General features: G+C 41.3%; 1 protein-coding gene and 1 long non-coding RNA gene across 3 annotated transcripts in view; one reads left to right on the top strand and one right to left on the bottom strand.

Moving 5' to 3' along the window:
- specc1 (sperm antigen with calponin homology and coiled-coil domains 1) overlaps window positions 1-16,664 on the bottom strand; it is a 145,950-nt gene that overhangs the window by 124,573 nt on the left and 4,713 nt on the right. The window contains exon 1 of one of the 2 annotated variants that reach the window (XM_033645754.2): window positions 2,947-3,082. The exons of the other annotated variant lie outside the window; for it this stretch is intronic. The gene's annotated coding sequence lies outside the window, so the exon portion shown is untranslated. Of the gene's footprint in view, window positions 1-2,946; window positions 3,083-16,664 lie in introns of those variants that run through there. 2 annotated transcript variants of the gene reach the window in all.
- Window positions 3,012-3,624, top strand: LOC144464658 (uncharacterized). The gene is made up of 2 exons (XR_013492326.1): window positions 3,012-3,137; window positions 3,229-3,624. It is a non-coding gene; the product is annotated as an uncharacterized LOC144464658 (long non-coding RNA).

Below are 16,664 nucleotides of genomic sequence, written 5' to 3'. Positions count from 1 at the left end.
TCCCCACTCCTGTTGTCGGATTTCATGGGAACACCAAGGATGGTAAGATGAGGGCAGTTGAGTAGATTTGCACGCTATTTGTTGTTATAATATGCTGGGCTAGCTGCGTTAGCTGCCTCACCTGAGATAGCTGCACTAGCTGCATGGTGTTGACACACTCAGGCTGGAGATGCTTTTTTTCCAAATCTTTCTCATCATCTTTCTAAACTAGACCATGGCTTTATGGTTCATAATAAAACGTTCTGAAAGCAGATGTATTGGGTTACAAACAACAGGAGGTGATATCATTAATTCACAGGAGGAATCGATAACGGAATCGATAAAGAAACGGATCGATAAGCAGAATTGATAATGGCATTGATATCAATAAAATCCTATCAATTCCCATCCCTATTCTCCATCCAGTAAGGCACTACTGTGAGGTTTTTAATTCTATGTTTTCGTTTCTTTTAGGAAGTTAGTAGCTAGAGTCCTTTATCTCTTTGTGTTGAACCCCCAGGCCCTTTCCCTTTGAAGTCTGCCTCACATTTTTTGGTGGTTTTACATTTCCTCAACAAGCTGGGTCATAACACATTAGCAAGAAGCTGTGACGTGGGTTAGAGCAGTGAGCATAGATAATAACAATAATAATAATAACAATAATAATGATAATAATAAGTGGAAGGGTTATTTGGTATTTTTGAAATGGGGTTGTATGAGGTTATTATCCATAGTCAGTGTTAGCCCTTTCCGACGGGTAACTGAAGCCGTTATATCGCTCTTGTCAAAGCCATCAGACTCCTTTGACAAAAACTGTAATCTTACTTTGCAGAACACAGGAGTTTTTGGTGTACCACTACCTCTATTTGTTAGTTTGTTTGTGTTGTGTCTTTCTGATCCAAACTAACATGGCAACCACAAGAGTATGTTGCTTAGCTTTCATGGTGGTTTGGTAAGTTCAACCTTACCGGATTGGTCTCAGGAGAGGAGCCAGACTAAAGTCAGCACACTGAGCAAAACTATTGACATTAGGCACTTAGTAGACCCCAGCCACCAAAATGGTGGCAGGACGGCCGCTCCTGATGAAAGCTGAAAGGAAATCAGGAGTGCGAAAGAGGGTCTGCTAGGGCCAAAATCCAAGAACACCATCAGGCAGAAACTTATGTTAGGGGACGTAGGAAAATGTTTTTAGAAGGACATGAGAAAATAGTATTTTGACGATAAAACATACACGACAAAAATTTGAAAGTTTAAAAACATAAGGAACAGTACTGCAAAGTGGGGATGCCATGGTGAGGAAATATTTCCACCCGATAACAAACATGTAACAACACCGGTGTTATCAATTACACCACGTTTTACAGGAAAAGGTATTCGTTGATGACACTCTTTACTGATGATGCAAACCAAACATTTCCTACTGCTGCAGCTTAAAATAAAAAGCATTAACTTCCGAAACACGAGTTGACTTTTATAATGAAGGAGTCCCAGGAAGCGCAAAGTGTTTTGTCAGTGAGGTTAGAACTACTGCTATCATTCATCAAAAACGATCATTTAAAGTGTTTTTTTTTTGGGGGGGGGGGACAGTAGATAGGACAGTACTACCATGAGGGAAGGAGAGAGGAGAGAGGGAATGACATGGAGCAAAGGGCCAGGGTTGGAATCAAACCTGCAGCCGCTGCAGCAAGGACAGTGGATCATTTTACATATTGCAGTGAGCAATAAAACAGTCAGGAGCCACAGTGAGCCGCTAGCTGAGGAGCTGCAGGTGACAGGCTGCACCTACACCTCCAACTTCTTAGCGATTTAACCAACTCCTTTTCCGTCATTAACTTCAGGTTCACTATTAGCATCGGGTCTAAATCTGTAATATTGCCAAATAGACAATTTTGCATTTCAACTTGAAAACAAATCGTTCGCCCTGTTGGTCAACTCTCCTTATAATTTAAATCTGACCCCTGCTACTCTGTGACGCATCTCTGCTGCTGCTGAACGGAGCAGACATTAAGTTTAAAATTGTACTGATTAAAAAAATCGAACCATAGCCAGCAGGTAATGTAAGCGATGTACACCTTTTAACACCAGAAACACAGACTGCCGCTGGAAGCCTTCTGGAGAGCAACACATTGATATAAAAAAGACCCTAAAATAAAGTAATTACTGGCCCCCCATTTAATTAAGCAAAGTGCATTCAGGTGTGACTGCACTGCTTCTGTCCAGAGAATAAAATCAGAAATAGTCAAGCATTGCAACACACATCAAAGCAAAACCAAACTAAGATTTACAGCTAAGCTTTTCTTTACCAACACGACATGGGCATGAAAATGTCTGCTTTATCACATATTCATGCAAACCTACACCAGACCACTAAAAGCAGTAAGCATCTTTTATGATCCTGACTGCATTTTTTTTAAAAAGGATATAGATTGAAAGTCACTGTGTGTCATCATCACATCCTCCTGTGTTTTTTCCTGCCTGGCTTGTTGGTTAGCTTTTAAAAGGCTAGCATAAGCTTTAATATAACATACTGTAAGCATAAGATAAACCTAAAAACAGCAAACCTCTGGTCAGCCATGGTTGTAAAACCTTGGATAAATACTATGCCTGCACAGAATATTTCACAGGTTGCAAAGTTTGGCCCAGGCACATTTCCCTTTCTGAATTTTATTTCCAGCGGTCGACAGAAATGTGAGAAACCTGGCAGAAATACCGGCAGCAGATGTTCTTAGTCACTTTCTTCCTAACTCAATATATAAACTTGACTTCAGATTTTCCTATTTCAAACTTTCCTACTCCAATCACCAATCACATCTTGAATTCAAAACAAACTCTATGGCTGCAAAGCAGTGACTGAAGATAAACAACATATTCGAGAGCTTAAATGAGTAATGAGACAGAGGGTGATGACAGATTGGTGTTAGAAAAAATGCTACAGTAAAAAAAACAACAGTGGTGCAATTCACTCACGTGTTTGTCACTGGACGCTGTCCTAGAGACTGCCCTCTGCCTGAGTGCCCTGAAGCACAACAGACCAAAATATCCGTCCTTTGCTGAGCTGTATGAAGAGTCTGAGGGCGAAAAGGGTCAGGAGCAGCGGCTGTCTGTCTCAACACAACAGCCAGGATGAGGAAGTACTGCAGGCTGCCAACCGCTGTGCTGTATGTGCCGCTGCCTCTTTCACTCTCTCTCATACAAAAAGGAAGAGAAGGACAGATACTCAGCCATGAGCATGTTTTTCTCCTCTCACAGTTTTTCCACTCTTCTTCGAACTCTTGAAGAACACGCAGTAAAAGCGGGAGAAAGGAGCAGAAGGAGGAGGAACATATGGCTTTGAGACTACTGGGCCATGCACTGTTGAAATGAGGGTAATCATTTTTATTATAATCACACAGCCAAAACCACTGCCGTTAGAAATGCAGGTGTCTGCACTTTGTTCCCAGGACAGTGGCTTGCAGTTTGACTTAACCTGAGCCCATGTGTGTTTGTGGTTTGTAGGCAAGACACAACAGTGCCATTGTATTCCTCTATATTAAAAACCACAGCCATGTACAACAAAATATTGTGCTGCTTTGTTAAATTTTCTGTGCACTATGTCCGAGTCATGTCTGACTGGTGGAAGTCTGAAAAATAAAGATTGATTTATGACATTGTTATGAGTTCTTTATTTCGAAAGTGATCTGTGGGCTGTTGGGGCATAAACAGCAGCTACAAAGCTGGTCTTTGTCTGAGAAACACTTCTTAATGTGAGGGTGGATCATTTGTGGAGGGGTCTGCATTTTATGCTCCACCATTCTGGTCTAATTTGGATCCCACAACGTGCGGCATGCCAAGGCCGTAGAGCGTGTGGGTAGAAAGTGTACTGCACGCTGGTCCGGGATGAAACAGGCTTCAGCCTGTGGCAAGTGGTAAACTGAGGAACTTGGTCCGACCACACCCCTACACCACCACAAAAACAGCTTTCTGCTACGGGTTGAGAAACAGTTCAGAAAGCTTTTTTAGGCACCACATGCTGTTTCACACTCTGCTGCAGATACTGATTTTGGGTGTGATTTGATGCTGCACACTTTCGACAACACCGATTCTGTGACGTTGCTACAAGCAAACAGTATCTTATTGCAGTTTTGTCAACTGCTGTCTAAACGTTGTGACTGTTCACAGCCAGTCTTAGTGACAACTGTGAATTACATCATGACCGCAGCAAATGCTTGTCTCTTATGTTTAGAGGGTCTCTGTTGAAATTATGTATCCTGACACTTAAAACATAGTTCTAATAATGAGGTTAACCAATTTTTATTTTTTTCTTATCTGCAGTAGACAAATTTGACTTGGTTTTCTATTCCGCTCTACCCTTCATGGATGGCTGAAGTCCTCAACTAAAATTCCTGAGAGCATATTTTAAATATCATGTTTGGTGGGTGGAGCTGGGTCTATATCTGGTTTTGCCTGTGCAGTCTGGTGTACCAGCTTAGTTGGATTTCATTTAAGACCAGATGATCTGGCATTTGTCATTATGACACATTCTGGTAAATTAAAAAGTAGCCTACATCAGCAACCTGTGTCAAAGGTGTCACAGTGTTAAATCCTACCTGTATTGCATTATTAATAAGAAATACAACAACATGATTAAAACAATATTGTTTGTTTATGACTGGACTAACAGAGCCACTTATACCTGACAGGCCATGCGCAATTTAGTGCCAAGCTGAGGCCAGGAACATGAGGGAGACCAAATTTTAGTAGAGTTGGGAGGGAGGAAAATGCGCATGGCACATGTTGTGTTTGTTTACGAAAAAATGCATGTATTTTTGGGGTGACGAGACATAGCAGATTTACACTCAAAAGCCCCTTTTACACAGCCTATTCAGGGCTTATTTCACCTCACCACCCTGTATAAAAGGTAAAAACACGTGAAGTAAGTGTGAAGTGGCAGAACAGGACATGTGTGATCTTTCGATGACGTGTTAAGCGGGATTTAAACTTCTGTGTCTAATCGACGCCATACCTACATTGCAGGTTCTGCGTTGACAGAGCTGAGCCTGTACCGTACCCTACGCCGCAGCGTGACGTGCATCACTTTAAGCGGGATTTATACTTGGTATCGTTACAAAATACGGCACCCACCGGAGGGCGAATTTGTTTTTCCTAGGATGGCAATGGCATGATGTACCCTACTCTGCCTCTGACCTGCATTTGTATAGTGCCTTTCTAGTCATCCCACCACTCAAAGTGCTTTTACACTACGAGTCACATTCACCCATTCACACACACATTCATACACTGGTGGCTACCATATAAGGTGCCACCTGCTACTCAGTTTTAACACACTCTCACAGGAGGCAATTGGGAGCAATTTGGGGTTCAGTATCTTGCTCAAGGATACTTCGACATGCAGACTAGAGGAGCCGGGGATGGAACGGCTGATCTTCCGATAGGTGGACGACCCGCTCTACCTCTGAGCCACAGCTGCCCTGTCTTACCCTTACCCAAATTAATCTCACTACTCATGCCTAAACCTAGGCACAGTAGTAAGTACAGTAGGACGGGTCATGCCTTTATCACCATAGGAAGAACAAATTTGCCACTGTGAGATTTAAAAAGCAGCTAGCAGTAGTTAGCAGCTAACTCAATGAAGAAGAACAGCAAATGTCCACAAACTGGAAAGACACCAAGGTCCGGGAGCTCCTTGTGCTCTGGGCAGAGGATGAGATCAACTACCATATAACAGGGACAGTAACGGATTGTTATTGCCATGTCATTCTGTTGGTATTGTTTGAAAGCTCTGTCCAAGATGAATGCTTTACCTCACATTGTGTTGCACATCACGCCTCTTTTGCATCAGAGACACCAACATGCTATCTAAAATCCCACACTGTGGCAGTGCTAGAAGAAAATATCATTAACATTCAAAGGTATTAGGATTCATCATCTGGGAAACAAGAATGCCCAATGTACAAAGTTTTGTGCCAACCCATTTAGTAGATGTATAGACACATCACTGGATAAGTGAATACAAGCACCACCAATCAGGGGATTACCTGTAATTCATTAGGATTCATCCAGTGGGTGTCACATACATCTGTACAAAATGTCACCAAAGTCAGTCAGACTTGGTCGTGAATGTATGCACAAAAATTTCATGGCAAACTTTCCAACAGTTATTGATATTTCCAGTTTGGATCACATCGGTGGACCGAAGCAACCGACAAACCGACATTACCTTCCATAGGACCATGTCGCTAGCATGGCTAAAGCCTACCGTCTGAGGAAAACAAATATCACTTTTGGGAATAGTATACAGCCTTGTGCTTCCTCCCATACACATGATGTCACCAACTGTCTGTTTTTTTAATCTTTCTTTATCTTATCATCCTACAGAGGAGTTTTACCAGAAGCATGTTGCATACAGGTGCCAATAAACCTGTAGGATCACAGTGAAAACACAACACTTATACGAACAATAAAACGATTTAAAGTGTCCCAATATGGAACAGAGACTTGGGAAAAGCAAACCAGTAATTACCAGTATAATAATTATTTCTCAGCCATAAAAACAGCCAACTTAATTTATGAGGACATTTCTAAGAATTTCCAACTGGAATAAGTTTCTATACTGCCAAGATCCTTTGAATAAATTGAAACTAAACACTTACAGAAAGGGTGACTGAGGAAAAAGGAAACAGCTCACGCCTGGAGTATGAAACAGGCCAAACATCAATAAATAATGACGGAACATAAAGACGTAGGGCTGGAGGTGGCAGCAGGCATTCTGAAGCTCCTAAGCACCGCCTGCTTCTTATTGTCTTCCTTTTTCCTCCCTCAGTCTGTGCACAGGAAAGAGCACTGAGTCAGAGTCTCCACAGACACAACATCATCGCACAGGACGTGAAAACAAATGTAAATTGTGCGATGATGATGAGTGTGTGGCTTAGAATAGCCTACTGTTATTTCCATCACCATTAAAAGTAGCAGCTACTCTTATGATACTGACCAAAACTGTCCACAAAATTAGCTCAAAGTGTAAAGATACTGTAGGATTAAAACTGTCAAGCTGCATGTTTGTGCAGAATGAAATATTGACTGGAACATGAAGTCAGCTTCAAACATCTTTGAGGATTCAGCGGTATTTGGACAGAATATTGATATTTTGGCTCCACTCTATACTATTTGCTCTTGATGCTACATTACTGGTCTATGCTGTGTAGCTGTTCCCATAAAAATACACATATGAACCCAACTATTTAATTAAAGCTTCATCTATTTAAAAAACGAAGCCATCTGGCGATGGATGGGTCCCAGTTTTCAATGCGCCAAAAACTATTGGTCAAAATAAAGAAAGATTCAGTAAAGTTGTATTTCGTTTACAGTCACAGCTGTCTCTTTTTGTTGTTAAACTCCCCTCAGCTGCATGGAATAACTGTCAGTGTTGTCATTTCATTTCAAAGATGTCTGTAAGAGGATTAAGTTGTGCACTGAACATGCAACACTAGATAACTTCAGTGGGAGATTTAACAGCAGGGTTGACAATAAAAATTGCCTGATTGCCCAGGGCCAGTAACACGCCAAGCCGAGCTCAACTCACGTGCCCGATTGTGCAGGAGTAGTAATAAAAAATTAAACTCATCATTTTAGAGCTGATGATGGATGTAGCTAAGGAGTGGGCCATCTTGCTTCCTTCTCATCTTTATTGAGAGTTGCACGTGTGCAGTACCGATCTGGCACTCGCAACAAAATGGTGGGTAAAGACAAAGATTATGAGCTGAAGTGCAGAAGGAGCATTTTAATTCTCCTGGAAACAGGAGTTTAGTTAGCTGGCATTACAGTATGTATTGCACAGTTTGCAACAAGTAGCAAGTGGCACCTTGGATGGTAGCCCTGGCCACCAGTGTACAATGTCTGTGTCAAGGGATGAATGTGATATGTAGTGTTAAAGGGCTTTAAAGGGCAGGAAGACAAGAAAGGTGCTATACAAGTGAAAGTAAATTTACCATAAGATGGGGTCCTATTTCATCACAATTACAATTAGCGCTCACATTCACACCTATGATCAATTTAGAGTCACCACTTAACCTAACCTGCATGTATTTGGACTGTGGGAGGAAGCCTGAGTACCCCGAGAAAGCCCACGCTGATGCGGAGAGAACATGCAGACCCCGCACAGAGGGGCTCCCCCCACCCTGGAGTTGACAGACTGGTAAAAATAACAAACCTCAGTCTAATCACTGGCAGCATGCAACACACCTGTGCACAACCCTGGTGGTGGGAGCTCCACCTCCCGGGAGTTGTAGTTGGGGTTTTTTATGTACTGAATGGCAAACTGTTTTGCATCATATTATAAATTTTTAATATGAACTGGCTGGGGCACAAGCCAAACAAGATTTCATGCAGTCAATTTATTTTTCCTGATGGATTACTGATAATGTATCTGAGGGTGAGTGTTTCCTGCCATCTTGAAGCTCAGCAACAAGACAATGTAAAGATGGATTGACACGAGAAAATGTAATTTAATTAGTTATTTTAGTCTACGACAACCACATATGATGAAGTATAAAACAGCTGGATACCTATCATAATGTGTCACTGACAACAAAGGTCTTACAACCACAAGTAGATATTTTCTGTTGCTTCTGCCGGTGTGATATTGATGCATTGCTACTGCTGCTTCTGATATCACATTATCATAACAGCAGCTGAACATCTGACCAACATCTGCGCTCCAGCTAGTGAATCCAGAACAAATTACAGTTGCTATATAAACGTGCAGTGTATTGTAAAGCTACAATGATTAGTCAGTCAACAGAAAAAAAGTCTAATTTTTTGTACAAATGGCAGAAAATGCTGTTTTCAGGCTCTCAGATGTGGAGATTTACTGCTTTTTTTCTGTTTTATATGGTATTAAACTAAATAATTTTGGATTTTGGACAAAAAAAAAAGGCGTCACCTAGACTTAAGGGTAACTGGGATGGACATTTTTCACTGGTATTTTCTGACATTTTACAGACTGAAAGAATAACCTAGTAAATTATCTAGTTGCAGCCCTAGCATACTGTTAATCAAGAAACATTTCACTTAATATCAGACAGTAATATGTGCAAAAATGTGTGGTGCTTAGATGCATGTATTAATGTATTAATTGTGCCTGACCACGTCGGCAGCTCTGCAGCATCTGTACAGCACCTGGGTCTAAGGAAGCGTTGTGTGTGCAAAGTCATTATCTCAGCTAAAAGTGAAACGGGAAGAGTGTGGGATTAGTCTGTGTCCCATGCTGTGAGACAGTCTCTGCTCTCCCTCTGGGTTTCCCCTTTAGTCTGAAGGGATCTGAAACTAGTACGCAACAGGACGCAAACCTCCTTCCCAGAAGCAGCACTGGGGAACCTGCAGCCTGGTTTCACACAAAACAATACAGCAAAATGTGTGACATTTTCTGCAGTCAGTAGCAATTTGTGAGAGCTGAATGTGAGCAAAGCAAGATGCCAAAACACACTAGAATGCCTCCAGCTGTACAAATATTAACAGACTTTAAATGGTTTGAATTACACTCCTGGGAAAGGAGAACCGTGAACCTAGAGCTGGGAAGCAATAGTTCATGTATGTATTGTGTTTGTCTATTGACTATTGAGCCAGCTGCCTTTGTGTGGAGACTTTGATGTGCTCAAAATAGTAAAACCTCCTAGTATGATATAATTCCTCAACCAAAACATAGAAAAACTACCTCTCGGCATCTGAATATGAAATAGCCTAAAAATGAGAGCTGCTGCTTAAATCAGCATCTTTACGTTCAAGATGAGAGGAAAGCAGAGCTTGTGAGGAAAGTGCTGAGTGGATAATTTCCTTTGATCTGGACATAGATCAATAGCTTGTTTGCCTGGCTTTTAGGCCTCTGCAGCAGGGGTTCTCAAACTTTCACAAAAAACAAACAAAAAAAAAACAAAACTGCTTAATATGAGACCATGGCTCATTAATTGTGACAGTTCATATCCGAGAGCAGAGGCTGGGAAGTTCAATCCCCCATTTAAATATCTGATACAATATTCACACTTCAAAACTTTTTATAAGTACCATTTAACCTGCATATGCAATTTTCTTCACATCATAAACTTTAATTTTACTTTTAAAACTTTATGTCTCATTACTAACTTAAACAAAAATGAACTAAAGGTTAACCAATTAATTAGTTTGGCCATACAATTGGCGCCAACAGGACGTTTTAAAACTATTGTTATCAGTGGACCTTGGCTCCAATAGTGGCAGATGGTTGTGCAGCCTCCACCAGTCACGAGGGACGTACATCATCAACCAGAGCTGAATAGGGGAGGGTTGTGTTCAATGAACAGTGGGTACAGCTCCAGAGCAGCAGGCCCCTTCTGCTGTGTGACTGTGTCTCAGTGTACTGTTCTTCATTTTAGCAAACAACTGGTCGAGCACTGTAGCGCAACATTTGCATGGAGGCTCCATACACAAAGTCAAGGTAATGTCACTGTGTACCTGAGAATCTCAGGTTGAAAAATAATAAAAATAAAAATCACTCCCACCTAGATTTTTAATGGTTTGATGATGTTCAGTTCCAGAGTTAATTATAAATTACTTTGACTTAGATGTTCAGTTCATTTCCAACACTGTCAAAAAATTTTGGGGGGTGGGGTGGGCGTGATATCGGCCAATTAATTGGCTTTTTCCTGTTCCAAACTATCATTACTATATCTGCCTTTAAAAATTCATCATTGGTCAACCTCCAAAATGAACAGTCTGGTTTCTAAAACACTAACAAATATATTTTTCTGATATATTTAAGTTGTGTCACAGTAAGGGAGTAATGATAATGAGTAACGATACATCTGTCAGGAATGATAAATCAATGATCAATATCAACAATGCAAAGTGTAAACATTGATACATAGCTTCATCTTAAGGACATGCCTTTATTTTTGAATTCTCACACCACGTCTTTGTCACTATTTTTGTCCAAGCGCACCTCTTTCCTAAACGTTCACATAGTGCTAGCAACCTAGTGACAGGAAGATAATGGTAAGCAGTCACGGAGAAGATAATGAGGATATTTATTGATAAAAACAATATTGATCGCAAGCCCTTGAGTAGATACACAGACTTTGTGTTATCACCAAATATCATATGGTTGTCCAAAGAATCAATATTGTATCAGCGAATGCTGATATTGTGGCAGTGCTCTACAAATAAATGAATGTGTGGGAAACCCTGCACTATTTTTGTTAGCAATTTTGTCGATAAAATATCAGAAAATAGTGAGAAATGTTGTTTATAATTTCATACATCCTTTGTCTTAAAATGTCTTCTTTCGTCTACTTGTCATGTATGCAAAAAGGAGAGATCAAAATCTTCACATTCATACTTTCATTTTGCTGTTAATGATACTGCCTAATCGTGTGGAATTCATTAACACGATGAACACAAAGAAAACTAATTCCTCTATAAAAGTTGGACGTAAGCATGCACACTTTGGCCCAAGCCAAACAAGATGTTACTGACGTATTGAACTGTGCGCCCTGGCAGCAGTCACAGCCACCCATTCTCTCCCAAGAAACTGCTCTGTCCTGGATTCACCAGGAATAAAGAAGTAGGAGCGGATAAAGATACAGTCTTCTTGCATATTTCATGTGCTTCATCCTCTGTTTCATCGTTCTCAGAGCCCGGGCTCCCTCGAGGGCCAAACTTCCTGCTCAGATGGTGTCAAAGTTCTTGTCTGATAAACAGTCAGTCAGAGCTACATGGCAGAAACTTCAGCCGCTTTCCTGTCTGCCTGGCTGGCTGCATGTACAGAGAGTGGGCGGATTCCATAGAAACTCTAGCATAGCATGCATGAGAACCGCCAGGGAATAAAAAGACCACCACTTAACAGAGCTCAGTGATTTTCCACAATGGAACATCATAGTATGAATGCCACTGAGTAGAATTACTGTCCAACCTAAAAGGAGCAATCCGCGCTCTACGTCCTTTGAGTTTGCAACAGCGCACAGATTTGTGGCATGAGAGCTACTTGACGTTCATACAGTAGTGGGTGTGTTCCATGCAGCCCGTATGATGACGAGAGTCCACAAAGAGATAACAATGGGTCAGACCTCAGACACCGAGCAATCATTCCAAAGACACTCCCTATGCATGTGTAAACATCACACTTATAAACTTGCTTGTCCTGTTTACCTGGGTGAGATAACTCAATATCAAATCATCTGTCTACATCTTGACTTGCTCATGACACTTCTTCACTACACTGTTCTTGCCTTCAGGCTATCGTGGAAGCAAAAAAAGCCTTATACCATGATTAGGTTATCGACTACAATATAGACATGACTTCAATCATTTTGCTCACCACAATATTGTCTGTTGTCTTTACATAAGAATGTCACCAACATTTTAGTCAACATGCCAGAATAAACCACAGGGTTTTCCCCTTTTTTCTCTCAAAAGAAAAATGAAATAACACTTCAGAGACGACACAGCGTAGCTTGCCAGTAGCCTGCAGCTGCATTTTTGGAGTGGAAGCAACACAGTCCTGATAGTTGTTTGCTTGCCATCATCTGGCAATGAGCCAAAAAGTCTGCGTTTGTTGTTTTACCCTCCAACAACTTCATCATCCACTCTGTAAATCCGACAGCAAACTGCGCGGCTCCCAGGCCATACTTCCCTGGGAACCAACTGCAGTACACTAGCAAGATAACAGAGGTAACTCTTCTTTTACACTGCCGGTGCAGTAACCGCCCTAACAACTACCTATCTGCAAGAGCCTACCCAAAAGCAAAATGTTTTTGAAAGCAGCTGCTGCCACTACAGTCCACAATGGTGCTGACAGGTAGGTGCTTCCCTGAACACTGGCAAAAGTGCGAGCTAGCTTGTAGCCGCAAGACAACAGAAATCACTGAAATTAGTAATCTGAAGTTTGGTGGAATAATGGTGGTGCAGTGGTTTCGAGCCCGGGGGTGGGGGAGCCCTTCTGTGTGGAGTTTGCATGTTCTCCCTGTGTCAGCATGGGTTTTCTCCAGGTACTCCAGCTTCCTCCCACAGTCCAAAGACATGCAGATTAACTGATGACTCTAAATTGTCCATAGGTGTGAATGTGAGCGTTTATGTGTCAGCCCTGTGATAATCTGGTGACCTGTCCAGGCTGTACCCGCCTCTCGCCCAGTGTCAGCTGGGATAGGCTAAAGCCCACCCACGACTCCTAACTGGATAAGCGGTTATGGAAATGAATGAATGAATGAAAGTTTGCTGTAAATGTTACCCCAGGCCCACTCTATCTTCTGGTTGTCCATATAAGTTACTGGTGATGTAACTCCGGGTATTCAGACACTAACATTATCAGCTCCTCCATCTTGTCTTCTTCCTGCTTCTGGGATACCCACTTTTTGATCGGCCAAAGCCAGGCGGCAACCTCCAGATGTTTAACACTCTATGCAGCAGAGCAAAATCTGTGCGTGTTCACGTGGGCAGCAACCGCTTAATACTTCAATCGCTGTTTCAAACCACTTCCCTTCTACTATCTTCCCCTCATTAAAACGACTGGAGGCAGCGAGTTACTGCACAGCGGTGTAAAGGCCCATAACTGTGGTATTCCCAGAGCTTGGTAAGCTTGTCTTTAAGTCACAAGGTTCTACTTGCCAAATTTGTATCAACTCTCAAATTAATAAGTAATTTTGGGCTACTCCTATAAAAGTATTTTTAATTTTTCAATATATTAACAGGTTTTTGATTACTTTTTAATGGATATGTTAAATAGTTTATATATTCCAATTCCAATGTCTGAATATTCTTAAGAATTATAACTTCATTGCCCTTCGAAAAGGTGTACTTGTATTATTATTCTATTGTATAAACATATATTAAAATGACATTTATCGCAAATATTTCTGGGAAATACATCATCCAACAAAAGTAGTTACCGTGACAGGCAAAAGAAGCCTGAGACATTCATGTTAAGAGTTCATATCTCTGCTTTACCTCAGACGTGGCCCAGATGACCCATTTACAGCAACACTAGCATTCCTTGGAGCCAGTGAGTTAGACCGTGATACTTGTCAAGTATGCAGTCTGTTTCCTGGACGTTCTTGAACTAACAAAAAAAAAGGAGCCAGAGGAAAAAGATGCTTGGCAATGCCTCCCTTCACAGCTACACCTCTCAGACAGAAAACACTGCTGTGCCAGTGCAGATGACGATTTAGAGGAGAAGGGAGGTAGCCTGGCAATGCTGAGGAGGCTGGGAGCCATCTGCCTCTGCAAAGCAAGAGTTAAAATACTTTGCAAAATAGCTGCAACCTGCTGACAGCATGCTGAGCAGCCTCACATTCTGTCAGAAACAGGGGGACTTTTATTTATTCAACGGACTGAACACATAATTCCAGCTCCAATCAGTCCATCTCCTCTTATCTCCTCAATTAAAGCCTCCTCCACTGCAGTTAAGGACGTGCCACTCCAACTGTATGCAGCCCAGACCTCGCCTCTTGAGGACAGATAACAACTCTTTCTTCCCAAATCACACTGAGTGCTTTTCCCTGAATGTGTGTGCGTAACAGAGTGGGAATGAAAACTGTGTCTGACCATATTAATATTTTCCTAAGATCCTCATCATGAAGAGGGTGAGAACTAATCCTGTTGCAAACACGAGGATCAACACGCACAGCTATGTATGCTGAATAAAGGGAGGCAAACAAGAATTCTCTGGTAAACTAATCTCAAAGCATATTATTATTGCAGCTACTGTATATGCATGAAGCACCTTGTGATGTCAGGTCACTCTGTTGTCCAGCTTGACAGTAATGCTGCTCAGGATTCAGGAACTACACCCAGTCAGCGCCTCTCTCTGGTACCTCATCTACAGCCAAGCAGGCCAGAGCACATTTGCATGTCTTGTTATCTATTCACCACTCTCGCTTTGAATCAAAACACAAGATCTGAGACCTCATTTACATTCACTTCTTAAGAATATATAAACAGAAGCTAATTTTAAGAAGACAACCTGCATCTTATGCTACACATTGCATTTTAACATTAATTTCTGATGGCTTTACCTGATGATAATCTATGCCAGAGAAATTGTTGCAATGTATGAACGAGGAAACAGTGGGTGCACTCGCTGACCTGCACAGGCTTCCAAAAACTGCTCTGCTCTGATGCAGCCAACAGGAAATTCACTATCAAGTTTTGAGTTTGTTTAGAGATTAACCTCAAACTACTTTTCTGCAATAAAGACGTCTGCTTGACATTACTAAAGATGAAAATCTGACCAAGTCGTTTTATAAATGAGGCCTTTTCCAATGTCAAGAGACCTGTGGGATATTTTGGACATCTGTATGACTTTAGTTGTGCCTCTGGCAAAATTTAAAACACAGATTTGTCCCTCCATATTGATTGATGACAGGTCACTGTAGGCTAACACCACACAGCAACTAATAGACTTGATGAACTCAGATTGGTACAGCTCAGTAGTCTCCTTGATCCTCATTACTGTGGGGAGCTGGGTGATGGGTATCTCATCTATGAGTCCTTGTGGCTAAAGTTTCACACAAGCTCAACTTAATAATCATAAATTTTTAAATCCCCACCCACTCAACAACCTACAACAACCCTCACCCTGACTTCTGGCATTGTCAAATGCCAAAAAAAAAAAAAAGTCACTCTGCTCAGGGCTGAGCTGTGGCTGGTTTTGATGCTCATGTAACCACTGTTCACAGCATGGCAAGTCTTACACCCCTACTCCACACTGACCTTTTAAATAAACAGGTATTGCCTATTAGGGCTGCTCATTTTGAGGAAAATATATGATATGTGATGACGTTAAATATTACTTGCGATAAACAGATATTAAAGTGTACTTAGGTCTGCCGTTCTGCTACTTTCAGTATACTGCTAAAATATGACAAATTGCTTGTTGAATCAAAAAATAAAATAAAAGGGAAATTTTTTCCAACATACTTTTATTAAACTAAATCAACACTGAACTGAAAACAAAAGCCCCGTTTCCACCAAACACTTTCGGTATGGTACCTTTGGAGCCAAAAGGAACCCTTCAGACATGGTACCTAGACCCTAGCGTTTCCATCGCAAACGGTATCCTTACGTGTGGGCAGGGTTGTTGTCACTCACTGCTCCATCCATCGTGATGGCCCACCAGTGGATGGAGACATGAAATATAATGCTTTTCAATGTCCATAATATTCATTCATTGTGCAAAATAAGAAAAAGCATGTTAGCCGATTCTGATTTCTAATTTTATCATTTTAAGGTCAATATCGGCTGATACCGTTGACGTGCCGATATTATCGTGCATCCCTACGTTTATGAATGCCCATAATCATATGAAGTCATGACAGTTGACAAAGCTTCAAATATGGATGTTGCTGCAAAGAAGCTATAAATTCATGATTGCTTCACGCACATTTTCAACCCAGCAGCACAGACAACCTATACAACCAGCACAGTTTCAAGATAAGTGTCATCAATTCAGTATCTGACCAAATGTCTCCTCTTTTGTTTCTCAGTTATGGTGTTGAATAACAGCCAGAAAACATGATGATGTCACAGTGAAGCTGACCTTTGACCTTTCAGATATAAAATGGACTTAACTGTTTTTTCTATTTGATATCTGTATGAAATTTTGTCAGAATTAGCGTGAGAATTCTTGAGTTATGGCCAAAAACGTGTTTTGTGAGGTCTCGGTG

This window comes from Epinephelus lanceolatus, chromosome 11 (genome assembly GCF_041903045.1).
Source record: "Epinephelus lanceolatus isolate andai-2023 chromosome 11, ASM4190304v1, whole genome shotgun sequence".
NCBI lineage: Eukaryota > Metazoa > Chordata > Actinopteri > Perciformes > Serranidae > Epinephelus > Epinephelus lanceolatus.
Note: the sequence above shows the minus strand (reverse complement) of the source record. Positions and strands in the feature narration are given on the sequence as shown.